At 36.3% G+C, this 19,556-nt stretch overlaps 1 long non-coding RNA gene across 1 annotated transcript; it reads left to right on the forward strand.

Annotated features, from left to right (window-relative positions):
- Positions 1-78: 78 nt before the first annotated feature.
- LOC127873242 (uncharacterized) lies at positions 79-18,134 on the forward strand. The gene is made up of 6 exons (XR_008046070.1): positions 79-155; positions 5,822-5,951; positions 9,812-9,891; positions 14,465-14,502; positions 16,359-16,451; positions 16,674-18,134. It is a non-coding gene; the product is annotated as an uncharacterized LOC127873242 (long non-coding RNA).
- The last annotated feature ends 1,422 nt before the right edge of the window (positions 18,135-19,556 follow it).

A 19,556-nucleotide genomic window follows, 5' to 3' on the forward strand; every position in this document is an offset into this window, starting at 1 on the left:
TCAAGTGACCATATATGGAGAAAAAGGCGGGACCAAACCAAATAGGCTTGCAATGCGCATTCCCAAGCAAAACCGAGTGTTAGCCATCTTGAATTGTTAGCGTGAAAAGAAAGCTATTACATTTATTGGATATTTTAATATGATGAATATTCTAGGTAGAGAATATGGATAGTATTATCATTATTACGTCAACTTAAACTCAGCAATTGTATTGTTGACATGAAGAAAAAGCTATTTCGATGTTGTTTTGACCATTGAATTGCTAAGTAGGTCAAACTCAAACTCAAAGTTTTAACTTTAATTGATATTTTATTTAGTTAAGGAATCTTCGAGTAATGGTTAAAAAAATCTTTCGCAATCTATAGCTAAATCATGCGTTGTTGCTATATTATAAACTTTCGTGCATGAGCCATTTAAATCCGTTTGCATTACTTTTTTAGTTGTTTCCCCTGGAAAATTCTCTTCTTGCTAGCCTTCGCTGAGTTATTCAACAACATCGTTATATTGCTGATTTTTGTTGTTGTTTTTTTGGTTAAAGCTGCATGCTTTTGTTGGATAATGTTTAATTTATCATTCACGTTTTACATATGATTCTGTTTAAACCATATTTAATCGATGTTTTGGTGAATTTCGCGCATGCTTAACTTGCCTGATTTCGGACGTAATTTACTTTCGGATACATGCTCCAGGCTGTCAAGCGGTCATACTTTTTCCTACTTTTTCCTACTATTTCCTACTTTTTCATCAGGATCCTACTTTTTCCTATTTTTTTACCAAATCTTCCTACTATTCCTACTTTTTCATTTTCAATGGAGAATTTTTTTTTAAAGAGTTTATTTAGTAAACTTGCAGGATGAATGAATCTATGGCATGACTGTATCCCTGTTAATGTGCATTCATCTAGATGAGACCTGACAACCCATGCTGACTGTCTGCTAGCACCTCTTCAGGAGCATAAATATTTATTTCTTATGTAACTTTTAAAATTATTGACAAGTTTTTTTTTGAAGTAACAATAGTGCCTTGTTTACTTCCTTAGCATTTGTACACTGCAGACTTCACTACCTTACACAGTTCCCAGTGATGCAAGAGCTGAGGGAACCCATTGTTTATTCCAGTTTTATTTTGTTTCCATTGACAACAATTTGACCAAACCTTATGCATGTTAACATGATATTGCTGTTTGGAATGTAGAGATATAGAGATACATGTATTGTATGAGTGGTTATGTAATATGGAATTTATTACACAAGTTATTGGAAAAAAGATAAAACTGATGCTTTGCCGAGTTTTCATCATTTACAAATATAATGTACTAAATTCTGTATTACATGACAACGGATATGATGTTCTATTGATATCATAGGTACATCATGTTTAGTAATTAAAGATAAATGCACAGAGCCTAAATGCCCTGATACATTTTTATGCTCCCGGTAGGGTGGCATATTGCAGTTGTACTGTCAGTCCGTTTGTCTGTCTGTCTGTGTGTGTGTGTCCGTCCGAAAACTTTAATATGGGCCATAACTTTTGCAATATTGAAGATAGCAACTTGATATTTGGCATGCATGTGTATCTCATGAAGCTGCACATTTTGAGTGGTGAAAGGTGAAGGTCATCCTTCAAGGTCAAAAGTTAAAAAATACAATCCAAGGGAAGTAATAAGCTTTAAAAGGGAGATAATTTCTAAACCTCAGGGTTCGCACAAGGCTTGAAAAGTGCTTGAAAACGAGTCCTAGGCTTGAAAAGCCCTTGAACAAAGGTTGGCCTTGAAAAAGTGCTTGAACAGTGCTTATTTCATGTAAAAAAAGCCTTGAAAATGTTTATTTCTGCTCAAAATTACATGTATCATCGCTTTAATTATAATCTTAAATCGTTCTTAAGGGAAATATTACGAAAATTATCATAAATTCCTTCGCGCAAAAAGTTGAGTACGAAATATATAAGTTTCGTACACTATTGAGTACGAAACGTTATGTGTACACGTCACAGATTATGTGTATACGTCAGAGGCTCTCCATTGTGATCAATTTTCGCGAGTGAAAACGCAGCATTGGGGAAATGTCATTTCAAACCAGGGTGGTTAACTTAATATTCCTGGGTACAGAAAACAAATGACATTCAAAAAGCACATTGTCGGGTCTGTATGAAGACCGTTGATGTCAGGGGATGGGGGAAAGCGCTTTGAAAAGCAACGAGAAAGGGGAAACCCACAAAGAAAACATGAAATTGAGAAGCAATGTGTTTGTTTGTAATAACTTTAAAAAGTAAATACATACAGTCAGTACACCAGTTTAGAATCGCCCGGCAAAAACGTTTATTCTTTTAACCACAATATTTTTTTCGGGATTTAGTGTCAATGTGAAAAGATGTAAAAATTAAGGGTTATATTTATTTTGTATGATAACAGGTTAGGTCAGACGGCATATGCAGTTTTTTGTCATAAATAGCCAATTAAAGTTCAACCTTAGGAAAACTATTAAAAATCATTCAGCTTACAGAATTAGTATTTCAAAACATTGTCATAGCATTTGTTTTCAATCAGCAAAAAACTTATTTGAAAATAATAAAGCCTTCTATATCCATATGCACATTTCAAAACATAACTCATTCAATCAGTTCCGGTTAACTTTTTGCTGCATTTTTCCACCCTGTAAGCTATTTACAAAAGATTTCTTGCTAAAACTTTGTTAATTTATTCCTTTACCTAATGTATACCTTAGACACTTATCATTTTGTTTTTATTGGGGCATTATGGAAAATTAAATACAAATTAATCGGAACTGCTGATTATCAGGAACTGGTTGACAAACTGTATGTGAGACTCATTGAGTTAAGGATGGATAACATGTATGTAATAACTAGAAATAACATGTATGAGTTATTGTGGAATAAGTTGAATTTGTTTGAGCAAATAAATTATTATTTACTGTGTTAAACTTGCTTGAAAATGCACTTTTTTAAGGAAACTAACCTACGGTTCTCGGCCTTGAAAATGAAAATTTGGCCTTGAAAAGTCCTTGAAAAGTGCTTGAATTTAGGTTTGAGAATTCTGTTTGAACCATAAAACATGCCAAATGATATATTGAAATTTTATTTCAAAGCTGCGCAATAGTGGGCATTGTGTTTCGGACAAACACAATTCTTGTCTAATGATGCCATAGCTAGTGAGGTAACTTCAAGGTGTTAAAGCGAAGTATTAAAATTATTAAACGGAATTATTACACTCCCACAAAGTCATCAATAATGTAAAAGCCATTATTTGAAACTGGAATAAACAATGTAGTGCAACTGTTTCATTGCCCAATCAATGCTGTCATAAAAGATGTCAGGTGATAAGGTCCTATCTCCAGTTGCATAATCTGCTCTGCAATGACCAGTCATTTTGAATGTAACTTAAGTCATTATAACTGCACCCTATTGCCAATTTAAAGGTTTCACAATGTAGCTGTAGCAGAGCATTTACACTGCTTTATATACTAGTATTAATCTTGTACAACAAGTTGGTGTATCACTAAATAAATTTGGTCTTCTGCATAAGGATATAACATGCACAATATAATTACCATTTTTATATCGATACACAGAAGACCTCTAACCACTTATTTGATGATACACCAAAATGAACAGCATCTAATTACATGTATTCTTCTTTATCAGGGTAGCTTTGCTTGAAACTTAATTATCATAGATACACTATAAGTGCTAAAATTGCTAGTGGGGAAACAAAGTTAAACCCTTCATGGATGGAGAAGTTGGACAACAGTGGAAAAACACTGGGATCATGGTGCAAGAGAGATACCGGCAATGAGTTTGCACGATATTGTACTGTCTGAATGAAGTCCATCTTGTAGTAATTCTGGTGCTAATCAACTTATAAGTCATGCAGAATGAGATGGATAAAAACACAAGGAAAACATGAAATACTTGCATGATAATTCACAAAAGCGTTTGTTTGGAAGTGCCCAAAAGCCAAGCAGCTCTCAGGGTTGTGGGGATAAATCTATCTGTATGCAAGAACATCCATCACACAAGGAACAGGTACAAAAGGCTGAAATCTTCTGGGCCCTTAAGGTAGCTTCAAGTGGGTATCCATACAGAACATGTGATGGCACTCCTGCTCTGTTTCAAGTTATGTTTCCTGGACCTGTGTCTAAAAAATAAGTATTATGTATTCCTACTTTTGAGGGAAAAGTTCCTACTTTTTCCTACTTTTTTCCTACTTTTCTTGCAAAAGTAGTTCCTATTTTTTCCTATTTTTTGAAATAAGGTCACTTGACAGCCTGATGCTCCTCTTGTGTTTTTTTCCGATGTTTTCTTATGTATGCAGATTAAAAAAACAGCTCATGCTTAAATGTGTTATTGAGCAAGTGACTTCTTAATACTATGGCAGGAATAAAAAAACTGTCATAAAATTAAAAAGGCAGTTTAGTTACATGTATAAACTCACAGTCACAAGTGTGTAAGTATAACTGCTACATTTATTTATATTTACTAAAAGGAAATATATTCTCATATATCAGTAAGTATTGTACAGCCCTAAATTATATTTAATACACCCGTCTAGGCAGTAAATTTATATATGTGCTGGTTTTAATTTACATTCATGTTATTATCCCCCCGCAATAGTCGGAGGGATATTGTTTTGGCCTTGTCCGCCCGTCTTTCCATCCGTCTGGCACTTTTGTGTTGGGAGCCATATCTTGGAAGTGCTTTGGCGGATTTCATTGAAACTTGGTATGAGTATATATATGGATAAGAGGATGATGCATGCCAAATGGCATTGTACACTCAGCGATTTTCCTCCTTCTTCTTTATAAAGTACCGGTAAACGGTACTTTCCCAATCAAGCAAAAATTCCCAAATTCCCAATCGGCATCTGAAAAAATCCCAATCGGCGTCCGAATTTTTCCTCAAAACGACCGAAAGTTTCGTGACAAAACCCAACTTTCGGCGAGCGAACAAAGAAAATCGTATAGTTGTGTGTAACCACGCGCTCGATTAATTTCGGGTTTTATTATTCAGCGTGTGCAATCAATAGAGTCGTTACTGTTTCCGGTTCTTTTGTCAGGCAGCCAGCGTACTGTTTTACGTCGGTTTGTAACCTTGCCTCTGTGGAAAGGGTGTTCAGTCTAATGAACAATCTTTGCACAAACAATCGGAACTGTCCATCACACGACACATTGACAGCACTAATGATGCTGTGCAGAGAGGGATTCCAGCAACTGATAGATGATCAAACATCAAAGATTGTTGAAATTTTCAAAAAAATGAAAGACAGAGACATTGCTTTACAAGAGATTAAAACAACTTGTAATTGATTTTGTGTGTTCTTTATAATATTTTGTTATTTATTTCAACTTTATTACTTAATGGTCATTAAGGCATGCCTGCAAATGATTATTTTAATGTTTATGTTCAATTAAGTATGAACTGTATGATGTATTCAATAAGACCCAAACTTCACGACGCGATTTTCCCAATTTAAGGATTTCACGACTCGGTTTTTCCCAATTTTGAGGTTTTCACGACTCAATTTTTCCCAATTGGACCGGTACGGGTACTTTTCCCAATTGGACAAGGAAAATCGCTGACACTATTTGTTAATAACGGAGTTATGGCCCTTCAAACCTAAAAAAATGCTTTTTTACCTGAGTGTCAAATATAACACTTTTTTTCCCAGAAGCTAATTAGCGGGGGATATCAATTCAATGAATTTGCTTGTAAATAATAGAATGGAAAAAACCCTGTTATTTTGTCTTTCATTATGGTGTTTAAAATCACATTTAATGGCATCCAACCTACTTGATTTCTAATACAGTAACACCTGGCGCCGTGACCTGGATGCAGATTCTAAGCAGATGGGCCAAAATGGGGGCAGCTGGAGAGACTCGCCCGGAACTGACAAGCCTGGAGGAAGCTGGTTGGCGAGATGGGACAACAGGCGAAGAGTAAATGAACCTACTTGATTTGATAAACATTTTTGTTAGTCATTAAAGAATCGAGCAAACTTTTTGTTTCCAATAAGTAGTCCTGTATATATCCGAAATAAAATAAAATGTTTCACTCAGGTTCCTTGATACTCATCTTGGTATTTAAGGGACCTTATAACAGATTTTGGCATGTATTGAAGTTAGTCATCAAATGCGTTATATTTATAAATGTAAACATTAAATCTAAAAAGCTCTATTAAAAAACAAGAAAAAATTACAAGAATAAGTAATCCTCATCTGGGCTCGAACCACTGACCTCTGGAGTAAAAGTCTAATGCTAAGACGGCCATCCGTGCTCATACAATATTTTATACTTTCAGTTTCTATAAGCAAAGCTTGTAGTGTCACAAAAAACGACAACAGAACTCCAAATTATTCAATTGTTTTGCTTTGCAACAATTTACCATTTTCAGGTTGCTAATGTTAAGTACAACTGTTTTCTCACAAATATCATAACTGCAACAAAAATGTGCGAGTGAAATCAGTCTGAAACAATTTTTATGCCCCTTTTCGAAGAAAAGGGCGCATATAGTTATCAGACTGTCCGTCTGTCGGTCTGTCTTTCCGTCACACTTTGCGTTTAGGTTTCGAAAAATGCTCATAACTTCTATGTCCCTTGAGATATAACCTTCATATTTGGTATGCATGTGCATATGGACAAGGCCTTTCCATACGAACACAAATTTTTATCCCTGTGACCTTGACCTTGAAGTTAGGGTCTGCGTTTAGGTTTCAAAATCTGCGTTTAGGTTTTGAAAAATGCTCATAACTTCTATGTCCCTTGAGATATAACCTTCATATTTGGTATGCATGTGTATATGGACAAGGCCTTTCCATACGCACACAAATTTTTTACCCTTGTGACCTTAAACTTAGGGTCCGTGTTTAGGTTTCGAAATCGGCGTTTAGGTTTTGGAAAAAGCTCATAACTTCTAGGTCCCTTGAGATATAACCTTCATATTTGGTATGCATGTGTATATGGACAAGGCCTTTCCATACGCACACAATTTTTTACCCCTGTGACCTTGACCTTGAAGTTAGGGTCCGCATTTAGGTTTCGAAATCTGCGTTTAAGTTTTGAAAAATGCTCATAACTTCTATGTCCCTTGAGACATAACCTTCATATTTGGTATGCATGTGTGTATGGACAAGGCCTTTCCATACGCACACAAATTTTGACAGCTGTGACCGTGAACTTAGAGTCCGCGTTTAGGTTTCGAAATCTGTGTTTAGGTTTCGAAAAAAGCTCATAACTTCTATCAAGCATTTATAGGGGGCATAAGTCATCCTATGGTGACAGCTCTTGTTTTATTTTGTCAATTTACCAAAACATGCAAAGGCCCCTCAAAATACATGAAGTAATGTTTACAGTTGTCCATAACCACATATTGAAAAAGAATGTGCAAGCTCTATCTATTGGCATACAAACAAAGCCAATCTGTTGGATTATTACTCATGGCAATCAATATGATCTTAGGTATACCTTCTATAATAAGGTGTTTGTACTTTAATCACATTAAAATTTGAAATACTATGGAAGTACAAAAAGGTCAGAATGATAACAAACAGGTTTGTAATGGACATCTTGCAATTGCTATTTGTGTGAGTGGGATGGTATAAAAATTCTGAATTTGTTATATGTAGGACATTTAGTAACTTAGCAACCCATGCATGTTGCAAGGATGTTAATTGTCCGGATTATTTGGAAATCCCGATTTGAGCCATTTAGGATTGAATTTTAGATCAGTGTAAATCCGATGATTTATTTTAAGGGGGTGTGAACAAATATTGTAATTGCTTCATTTGCATGATGCCGGGCATGTTCGCTTAGTACGGATTTTTCCTGGTCTTTTTAACAAGGTTTTCCGAAGAAAAAAACGGGTTATTAGATTGGCAAATATCGGCTGGCGGGCGGGGGGAACAAGCTTGTCTGGGCCATAACGTTGTGGTTCATGGTGAGAATTTAAAATCATTTGGCACATTTGTTCACCATCATTAGAGGGTGTGTCACTCAAAAGAATTACGTCGATATATCCAAGGTCAAGGTCACACTTTGAGTTCAAAGGTCAAAAATGGCCATAAATGAGCTTGTCCGGGCCAAAACTATGTCATTATTGTGAGACTTAAAAATCATTTGGCATATTTGTTCACCATCGTGGGACGTTGTATCGCACGTTAGAATTACGTCAATATCTCCAAGGTCAAGGTCGCCACAACTAAAAATATATTTATTTTGAAACAAAGGGGGTTAATTATAAACAATCTTACATACTACAAAATGTAGCATATGTCCCCCATCATTAAATTTCCATTTTCTGCTGTCAAACTAAGTGCATATATTATTTCATTTGCAAAGGACGTATCTGGATATATTTTTGGACAGTTGTTTTACTGTATGGTTAGTGGATTAACATTTATTATGCCCCCCTTCGAAGAAGAGGGGGTATATTGCTTTACACATGTCGGTTGGTCGGTCTGACTGTCCGTCCACCAGGTGGTTTCCGGATGATAACTCAATAACGCTTAGGCCTAGGATCATGAAACTTCATAGGTAGATAGATCATGACTGGCAGATGACCCCTGGTCAAGGTCATGGTGACCCGAAATAGTAAAATAGTTTCCGGATGATAACTCAAGAACGCATATGCCTAGGATCATGAAAATTCATAGGTAGATTGATCATGACTTGCAGATGACCCCTATTGATTTTGAGGTCACTAGGTCAAAGTCACAGTGACCCGAAATAGTAAAATGGTTTCCGGATGATAACTCTAGAACGCATACGCCTAGGATCATGAAACTTCATAGGTAGATAGAAGACTCGCAGATGACCCCCTATTGATTTTGAGGTCAGTAGCTCAAAGGTCAAGGTCATGGTGACCGGAAATAGTAAAATGGTTTCCGGATGATAACTCAAGAACACATATGCCTAGGATCATGAAACTTCATGGGTAGATTGATCATGACTCGCAGATGACCCCTATTGATTTTGAGGTCAAGGTCACGGTGACCCGAAATAGTTTTATGGTTTCCGATGATAACTCAAGAACGCTTATGCCTAGGATCATGAAACTTCATGGGTACATTTATCATGACTCCCAGATGACCCATATTGATTTTCTGGTCACTAGGTTAAAGGTCAAAGTCACGGTGACCCGAAACAGTAAAATTGTTTCCGGATGATCACTCAAGAATGCTTTTGCCTAGGATCATGACACTTCATAGGTACATTGATCATGACTCGCAGATGACCCCTATTGATTTTTAGGTCACTAGGTCAAAGGTCAAGGTCACAGTGACAAAAAACGTATTCACACAATGGCTGCCACTACAACGGACAGCCCATATGGGGGGCATGCATGTTTTACAAACAGCCCTTGTTATCGATGTTCTTTATAACATTTATATAAAATGACAATTACCCATCGAGTGTTACTGGTGGTCTGGCTTATAATATTTTGCATTTTACTCACCAGAAATAGCAACTAAAAGACTAAATAAAGAACAATAAACTATGGCTTTGGGGGACTCTACCTGTAAGGGACCTACGGCCTCAGACTCCAGACTTTATCATTAGGATTTCAAATTTGGGACATTTGACACCCCTGATGTTGTGTCATGTATCAAACCATCTATATATAAATATTAATTTTATGAATTGGATATGTAGAAGACTTGGTTATGCAATCATTGGATTTCATTTTGTGTTTTGTTGACCTACTTTTAATTTTTAGGCTCAGCAGAACTATGGCTGTCAAAACAAAATTGTATTAAAATGAATAGTGCTTCAAATTATACAAGACGTCTCTTTCTTTTAGATGTTTTTCAGTTTCGTCGGAAGACGTTTCCCACCAACCAACCTGTCTTGAAAGAAATAACTTTTGAACCCGATTTTCTGGTAATACTACTTTTTAACCAGGTTTTCCGAAGGAAAAAACTGGTTATTAGATTGGCGAATGCGGGCGGGCTGGCGGGCTGGCGGAATAAGCTTGTCCGGGCCATAACTATGTCGTTCATTGTCAGATTTTAAAATCATTTGGCACATTTGTTCACCATCATTGGACGGTGTGTCGCGCGAAATAATTATGTCGATATCTCCAAGGTCAAGGTCACACTTTGAGTTCAAAGGTCAAAAATGGCCATACATGAGCTTGTCCGAGCCATAACTATGTCGTTCATCGTCAGATTTTAAAATCATTTGGCACATTTGTTCACCATCATTGGACGGTGTGTCGCGCGAAATAATTACGTCGATATCTCCAAGGTCAAGGTCACACTTTGAGTTCAAAGGTCAAAAATGGCCATAAATGAGCTTGTCCTGGCCATAACTATGTCATTCATTGTGAGATTTTAAAATCATTTGGCACATTTGTTCACCATCATGGGACGGTGTGTCCCACGAAAGAATCACGTCAATACCTCCAATGTCAAGGTCGCCACGACTAAAAATAGATTTAAAAAAAAAAAAAAAACTTACAAAGGGGGTTAATTTTTTTTGGTCATTTCAAAAGTTCAGTTTGAGTTTTCTCCCTTTATCAGATTTTTTTTTCACAATGAAAACCTGGTTTTGTGACAATTTTGTCCCTTGTTTTTACATACAGTTATTAGTGAATTATGAACATTTCATAAGGATCTCAAGGGTCACAACAGGTATAAATATATATATATATATATATATTATATATATATATATATATATATATATATATATATAATATCAAGATTTTCCATAGGCAGTTAGAGCACAGCTGGCCCGAATAGCCTGGACAAGTTAACAATTTTTTTTTTTAAAATATCTTGTGTGTAAAAATTACTTTGAATTGCAGAGAACTTTAAGATCATTTTATTTCTGTAAAAAATGTTCAAAGTTCGTTTTACAAAATTTTATCTTGAATGATTTTAGGGCCTTAAATGATATATGGAAACAAGCATATTTAATAATAAAAAAGGCCTGTTGAGTTTTTAATTTGTTCTCTTAAAGATTGACAGAAAGACCCTTTTTAGCTCGACTATTATGTATGAAATCTATGAAGTGGAGCAATTCTACTCACCCGGCGTTGGCGTTAGCCTTAGCATTGGCGTTAGCGTGAGCATGCAAATGTTAAAAGTTTGTGTACTACCCCAAATATTTTCAATGTCCCTTGACAAATTTCTTTCATATTTCATACTTCTTAACCAACATGACCCCAACCTATAAACAAGAGCAGACAACTCTATCAAGCATTTTGTAATAATTATGGCCCCTTTTCCACTTAGAAAATGCAGCAAATGTTAAAGTTTGTGTACTACCCAAAATATATTCAATGTCCCTTGACATATTGCTTTCATATTTTGTATTCTTCTTTACCAACATGACCCCAACCTATAAACAAGAGCAGACAACTCTATCAAGCACTTTGTAATAATTATGGCCCCTTTTCCACTTAGAAAATGCAGCAAATGTTAAAGTTTGTGTACTTCCCCAAATATTTTGAATGTCCCTTGACATATTGCTTTCATATTTTGCATTCTTCTTTACCAACATGACCCCAACCTATAAACAATAGCAGACAACTCTATCAAGCATTTTGTAATAATTATGGCCCCTTTACCATTTAGAATATTCATATTATTGATAAATGTATGTTAATGTTGGCATACCACTTAAAATATTTTCAATGTCCCTTGACATATTGCTTTCATATTTTGCAAACTTATTTACCAACATGACACCAATCTATAAAGAAGAGCAGACAACTGTATCAAGCATTTTGTAAGAATAATGGCCCTTTTTCTATTATTATATGCATATTACTTTAGTTACATTGCCATAACTTCTTTATTTATGAACAGATTTTATTAATACTTTGACAAAACAACACTTACCTGAGTACCACAATGGATTCCACCTAAACAATACCCCACGCCCCAACCCAGAATCCCTGCCCCCCCCTCCCCCCCCCCCCCCCCCCAATTTTTTTTTTATATTTTTCCTTTTTTTAATTTTTGATAGATCATCTAATAAATGACACAGTATACCCCCCTCTTATCCCCCTCCCAAAATTTTTTTAATTTTTTTTTAAGATTGCCTTATAAATGATTGAATATGAACAATTACCCCATGATGGCTTACGTTATACTGACATCTCAAATAGTTGAGCGCGCTGTCCTCTGACAGCTCTTGTTTAGCTCACCTGAGCACAATGTGATCACCTTTTGTCTGTCCTGCATTGTACAGCGTCAACATTTGCAGTGTTGACACTCTAGAGGCAGCATTTATTGTTTAATCTCCATGAAATTTGGTCGGAAGATTGGTCTCAATAATTTCTTGGATGAGAAAATGGGTACGTTTGCTTGGAAAACATGGCTGCCAAGGGACGGGGCATTTATCCTTATATTGCTATAGTAAAATCTTGTTAACACTCTAGAGGCCACATTCATTGTCCGATCTTCATGAAACTTTGTCAGAAGATTCAACCCAATAATATCTTTGACAAGTTTTAAAATGACGCCGGTTGGTTGAAAAACATCGCATTTATGAGGTGGGGCATTTTCCTTATATGGCTATAGTAAACCTTGTTAACACTCTAGAGGCCACATTTATTGTCAGATTTTCATGCAACTTGGTCAGAACATTTTTCCAATGATATCTTGGATGAGTTTGAAAATGGTTTTGGTTGCTTTAAAAACATGGCCACCAGGGGGCGGGGCATTTTTCCTTATATGGTTATATATGGTCCCTATATGATTATATATGGCTTTAGTAAAACCGTGTGAACACTCTAGAGGCCCCATTGTCCAATCTTCGTGAAATTTGGTCAGAAGATTGGTCTCAATGATATATTGGATGAGTTTGAAAATGGTTATGTTTGCTTGAAAAACATGGCTGCCAAGGGGCGGGGCATTTTTCCTAATATGGCTATAAATGGCTATAGTAAAATCTTGTTAAACACTCTAGAGGCCACATTTATTGTCCGATCTTTATGAAACATGGTCAGAAGATTCATCCCAATAATATCTTGGACGAGTTCAAAAATGATGCTGATTGGTTAAAAAACATGGCTGCAAGGGGGCAGGGCATTTTTCCTTCTATGGCTATAGTAAAACCTTTTTAACATTCTAGAGGCCACATTTATTGTCTGATCTTTATGAAACTTGGTCAGAAGATTTGTCCCAATGATGTCTTGAATGAGTTCGAAAATGGGTATGGATGCTATAAAAACATGGCCACCAGGGGACGGGGCATTTTTCCTTATAGGGCTTTAGTAAAACCTTGTTAACACTTTAGAGGCCACATTAATTGTCAAAGCTTCATGAAATTTGGTCAGAAGATTGGTCTGAATGATATCTTGAAAGAGTTTGAAAATGGTTACATTTGCTTGGAAAACACGACTTCCAGGGGGCGGGGGCATTTTTTTCATTATATGGCTATAGTAAAGTCTTGTTAACACTATAGAGGCCACTTTTATTTCCGATGTTCATGAAAAATGGTCAGAAGATTCATCCCAATAATATCTTGGACGAGTTCAAAAATTATGCTGATTGGTTGAAAAACATGGCTGCCAGTGGGCTCTGCATTTTTTCTTTTATGGCTATATAGTTAAACCTTGTTAACACTCTAGAGGCCACATTTATTGTCTGATCATCATGAAACTTTGTCAGAAGATTTGTCCCAATGATATCTTGGATGAGGTCAAAAATGGTACAAATACGTACAGATTTTAATGATAAACACTAGTCTGGCCAAAGTCGTCTTACAAGCTGGTATATACACTCACTGCTAGAGCAGAATCATTTGTCGTCTGCTGCAGACAGGCAGTGGTGATAGTTCTTAGCAAATTGAGTTGCGGTTCTTTCCGTAGCTAAGGCTTCTAAGCACACACTGATTTGCAAAATATGCTCTGTAAATTCTAAAATGCGACCAACTAAAAACAAACCCTTTGCCAACTTCTAGGTCAAAGGTTAAGTTTGAAAATCATGATTCCTTTTAAATGGCAAATGATATTCGCGTACGATCTTACAACTGTAACTCCCTATTAATTGTTCCCAACTCGGCATTTTCATCAAAGGGCATGAAGGGTGTCCAAGGTGGACAGGTTGGAATCTTTGAATGGCAGGGTGCTGCGCCCTTCCATTCATGCCAAGCTGGAGCACTGGTTTTGATGGTGTTTCACTTGTAACACACCAAGCATTATGACCCATTATATTTATCAACATGGCTAAAATGAGGCCAAAATAATTGTTAAATGCCCTTTGTTTATTTCCAAAGACATGGATGGATCATCTTTGTCTCTGAATATATTATAAATACTCGTGTTGTTGATTTTGTCCTGTTTGCTTATTGCAGGAAAACTGTTAACGCATTATGTTGTGAAGACTCCTCTGTAATCAGACAGCTAGCAGTATTATGATTATTAAATATTAAAATTTGACTTAACAATATAGCGCTTCAAATGATATAAGACTTTATTTTTGTTTCTGATATTTTCCAGTTTCTCCTCACAACAATTTGCATCAAACCTCTTGTCTGGTAAGAAATTTCCATTGAAACCAACTGCTGGTAATACTATCTTTTTATACCCCCATTACCATTGTTATTTGGGGCTATATAGGAACCACTTTGTCGGTCCGTCGGTCTGTCCCGAAATTTCATCAGATCTTCACCCAAACTTGGTCACAAGTTGTATCTAGATGATGTTTAGGTCAAGTTTGAATATGGATCATGCCGGGTCAAAAACTAGGTCATGGGGTCACTTATTGTGTTTTAAACCTGAAGTTTGTCTGGACCATAACTTTGTCATTAATTTCATACAGTATTGTAAATGATGAACAGTTCATAGTGATTTCAAGACATCTTCTGATCCCAGGAAGATAAACTAGGGATTGATCTGTCTGTATATAACGGTTCAGAGCCTTCCAATCTAGCGTGAGAAGATGTAATGATAATGTTAAATGGAAATTACATATAACAGTTCATACAGTTTAAGAAATACAATACATTTTATGCAATATCATTTTTATGCCCCCGAACCAGCGATTTTGGGGGCATATTAAAATCGCTCCGTCCTTTAGTTAGTTAGTCCATCCGTCCGTCTGTTAGTTAGTAAGTCAGTCTGTCAGTCCGTCCGGATTATTTTCCGCTCAATAAGTCAAGCAATTGTCATCAGATCTTCACCAAACTTCATGAAAATGTGTAAGGCAATAACATCTAGGTCAAGTTAGATAATGGGCCAAAAAGACCCAGACACCCCTGAGTTATGGCCCTTGAATCTTAGTAAAATAGGGTTTTAAGCTCGACTATTATATATGAAATATATATAGTGGAGCTTTCCTACTCTCCCCGGGGTTCCAGTGTCCGTGAGCGTTGGAATAAACTACCGGTAGTTTTTGCCCTGTCTGTTGGTTTGTTTTCTCCAACTTTAACATTTTGCCATAGCTTTTGTAATATTGAAGATAGCAACTTCATATTTGGCATGCATGTGTATCTCATGGAGCTGCACATTTTGAGTGGTGAAAGGTCAAGGTCATCCTTCAAGGTCAAAGGTCAAAAGATACCTAGAAAGGTGCAAATTTGGTTCAGTTTTGTGTTTAGGTTCATTTTATTCCTAAAATATCACAGCTATTACACTATGCCTCCAAACAATATACGAAAGCTTGACCCAAACCAAGACACTCTTGATGTTAGTAATGGTAGGTGAACGTAAGAATTTAATGCTGGCAATTCACATGAGATTGACATGAGGGTTTATTAATTATCCATGGTCTTGACCCCTTAAATATCTGAAATCCCTGTTTGTGCATATAACATAATGAGAACACCCTTTGGGCGACCTAACTTTGTATTTTAATCAGTTTCTTGTTTTGACCATTATTTTTTATATTATCATCAAAACTTGTTAGTTTCCTACCCTTTAAAAAGGAGAGGGACTTATGGTTTGCGCTCTGTGTCTGTCAATCTGACACTTTTCTGGATCCTTTGATAACTTTAAAAGTTCTTTACCCATTTACTTCAAATTGATACTGAACCTCTCTTATGACAATACGGTCAATCTCAACTATGTATGGCCCCATTACCAACCCTGGGGTGCCCTGCCCACATATGCCACGCCCACCCAAAATTGCCTTTTACTATAATTTCTTCATTTCTACATTGATTGACTTCAAATTGATACTGAACTTCTCTTATGACAATACGGTCAATCTCAACTATGCATGGCCTCATTACCAACCCTGGGGCGCCCCTGGGTCAAACATGCGGCGTGGGGATACGCGTCGGCCTCTGTCGCGCCATTTCTAGTCAACATTGGAAACATGGCATCTTAAAGGAATAAATTATGTATGAGCTCAAAATTTGCAGAACTATGGCCCTTGCTCATTTTTGTTTAGCTCCTCAGCTGAAATCATCATGTAGCAGTCACAATAGTTGAGCGGTTGGAGAGGCATGCATTGTGTCCTACTACCTGCTCAGACTTTATCATGGTAATGCCTTATCCAAATAACACAAGTATTCACCATGTGCAAATGTCTTGTTGTCTGTATAACTCTCGTTATTAGCTCAAAGTAAAAAGCATTTGAACTTGCACACTTAAGTATTTTAGTTTAATTTTGTTTTGACATTACAATTGTTTTGAAACTAAAGATTAGTGTGGGGGCATTACACTTCTCTTTAAAATGTTTATTTGTGATCATTATTTTTTTCAGTTTGGCAGATAAAACATGCTGATCAAAAAGAATGTGTACCACAGGGGCGAGTGTTTCCATTTGAGTGATTGACAAGAAGAAGAGATGAGAAATGTTATCATCATATTTTACACTCTACATTTATAGTGTACAGCTCAATGTATTGAACTGGTGTTGTAGAAAATAATTGGAGATACATGCAAACATTATAACATTATATATAAGATGATATTTCAAAAGCAATAAGAAAGAAAAAGTATAAAAAGGTCAAAACAGTAGACCTTGTGTTTACAGTGGACAGGTTTAAAGTGGAAGTGACTAGTTAACTGTTGATCATAAGCTGCACTGATGGAAAAAAATAGTGGGAAATTACTATCTAGAAAACTGTTTAACGTACGACAACAGTTGTGGAACTTTATAAATGACTGTATGTAACAGGGCTGGGCATTTTTCCTTATATAGCTAAAGTGAAACCTTTTGAACACTAGTGAAGTCACTGTTTTTTTCCAATCTTCATGCATTTTGGTCGAATATTTATTCAAATGATGGCTCAGTCCAGTTTCGAAATTTTTATGTCTATTCAAAAAACATATCCACTAGAGCGCGAGGCAATTGTCTTTATATGGCTATAATGAAACCTTGTAAACTCTCTAGAAGTGACCTTTTTAGCCATATCTCCATAAATTTTGGTCAGAATATTTATTCTAATGATAGCTCAGTTGTCGAGTTCGTAACTGGTTCCAGTTTGTAGACTAACATGGCTGTCAGTGGACATGACAGTTTTTCATCAATTGCTAGAGTAGAACCTTGTTAACACACAATTGGCCCTTTTTATGTGCATTTTTCATGAAAGATGATAAGAGCATTTTGCCCAATGTAATCTCAGCTGACTTTCAAACTGGATCACATAACGTCAAAAAGTGGGTCAAAATGTCAAATTAAAAAAAGCTTGTAAACACTGGAAGTTGCATTTGAAATTGTGTTCCTTTTTTAAAGTTTGTCAAAACATTTGCTGTAATGATAAGCAAAGTCAAGTTTATAAATGATTATTTGCCTACAAATTACATATTTTTCATCAAGTACATTTATTATTCTAAACTACACCTTCTCAGAATAGTTTAGTTCCTTCTGGTCACAGTTGAGCACCTTAGGGCTCTTGTTCTATAATTTGATTGTTTTGGAAAATTGTCATTTGCCAAAATGTGAGCAAGTCCAAATTTTATTAACCCTGCTTTGTAGTATCTTGTTTTCCTTATATGTATAAAGTGGAAAATTATCTATGAATGTGACTGCATAGATATTTGGTATTCAGCATAGCATCGTGTAAATGTAGTAAAACTAAACACAATTGTGTCATCATAAAACTGGCCATGCCGTGGGGGTCAAATGGTTAATACAGACTTGTAGGAAAAAGACTTCTAAAAATTTTATCCGTTAAATATATTTTTTGTACATAATGATTAGCTTTTTCCTTCAACTTATCGCTTTCATGGTGTAAAGAAAACATGCCGACTTACTAAGTAAGTAGGAGATCTGGGTTTGATTCCCAGTGAAAGTCAAGTCACAAGGAAAAATGCTTATTGTTGGAAGGATTTATTAGTTATTCAAAACGTAAGAATTTTTTCTTTGCTCGTTCAGTTACAAATAACAGCAAATGATCTGAAAGTAGTTGTTTATAACGTAGAAGTTAAGTGTCATGAATAGTAAAATGGAAGAATGCACTTATTAGAAACTATACATATTGTATATAAGACTAAAATACACAAAAATGAAATACCGGTAGCATTATTAATACATTTTTATACCCCCACAAACGAAGTTTAGTGGGGTATATAGGAGTGAGCTTGTTTGTCGGTCCGTCTGCCTGTCTTGTCTGTCGGTCCGTATTAAGTGTCTGCTCTCTAATTCAAGTTGTGTTTACCCGATCTTCACCAAACTTGGTCAGATGTTGTATCTAGATGATGTCTAGGTCAAGTTCGAATATGGGTCATGCCGGGTCAAAATCTAGGTCAAGGGGTCACTTAGTGCGTTTTAAACTTTGAGCATGGTGTCTGTTTTCTAAGTATGCACCCCTTCGAAGAAGAGGGGGTATATTGTTTTCCACATGTCGGTCGGTCGGTCCGTCCACCAGATGGTTTCCGGATGATAACTTGAGAACGCTTAGGCCTAGGATCATTAAACTTCATTGGTACATTGATCATGACTGGCAGATGACCCATCTTGATTTTTAGGTTACTAGGTCAAGGTCACAGTTACTCCAAATAATAAAATGGTTTCAAGATGGTAACTCAAGAATGCTTAGGCCTAGGATCATGAAACTAAGGATCATGAAACTTCATAGGAACATTGATCATAACTGGCAGATGACCCCTATTGATTTTCAGGTCACTAGGTCAAAGGTCACAGTGACAAAAAACGTATTCACACAATGGCTGCCACTACCACTGACAGCCCATATGGGGGCCTGCATGTTTTACAAACAGCCATTGTATATACTACTACCCCATGCTCGTATATAAGTAATGCCGTATCAAGCAAGTTCTATACTAGCGAGTTATATACCGGGTATATCCTTCTACCCCATGCTCGTATATAAGTAATGCCGTATCAAGCCAGTACTATACTAGCGAGTCATGTATCGGATATATCCTACTACCCCATGCTCGTATATAAGTAATGCCGTATCAAGCCAGTACAATACTAGCGAGTCATGTATCGGATATATCCTACTACCCCATGCTCGTATATAAGTAATGCCGTTTCAAGCCAGTACTATACTAGCGAGTTACATAGCGGGTATATCCTACTACCCCATCCTCGTATACAAGTAATGTCGTATCAAGCCAGTACTATACTAGCGAGTCATATACCGGATATATCCTACTACCCCATGCTCGTACATTA

The sequence above is a fragment of the Dreissena polymorpha genome, chromosome 3 (genome assembly GCF_020536995.1).
Source record: "Dreissena polymorpha isolate Duluth1 chromosome 3, UMN_Dpol_1.0, whole genome shotgun sequence".
Classification (NCBI taxonomy): Eukaryota; Metazoa; Mollusca; class Bivalvia; order Myida; family Dreissenidae; genus Dreissena; species Dreissena polymorpha.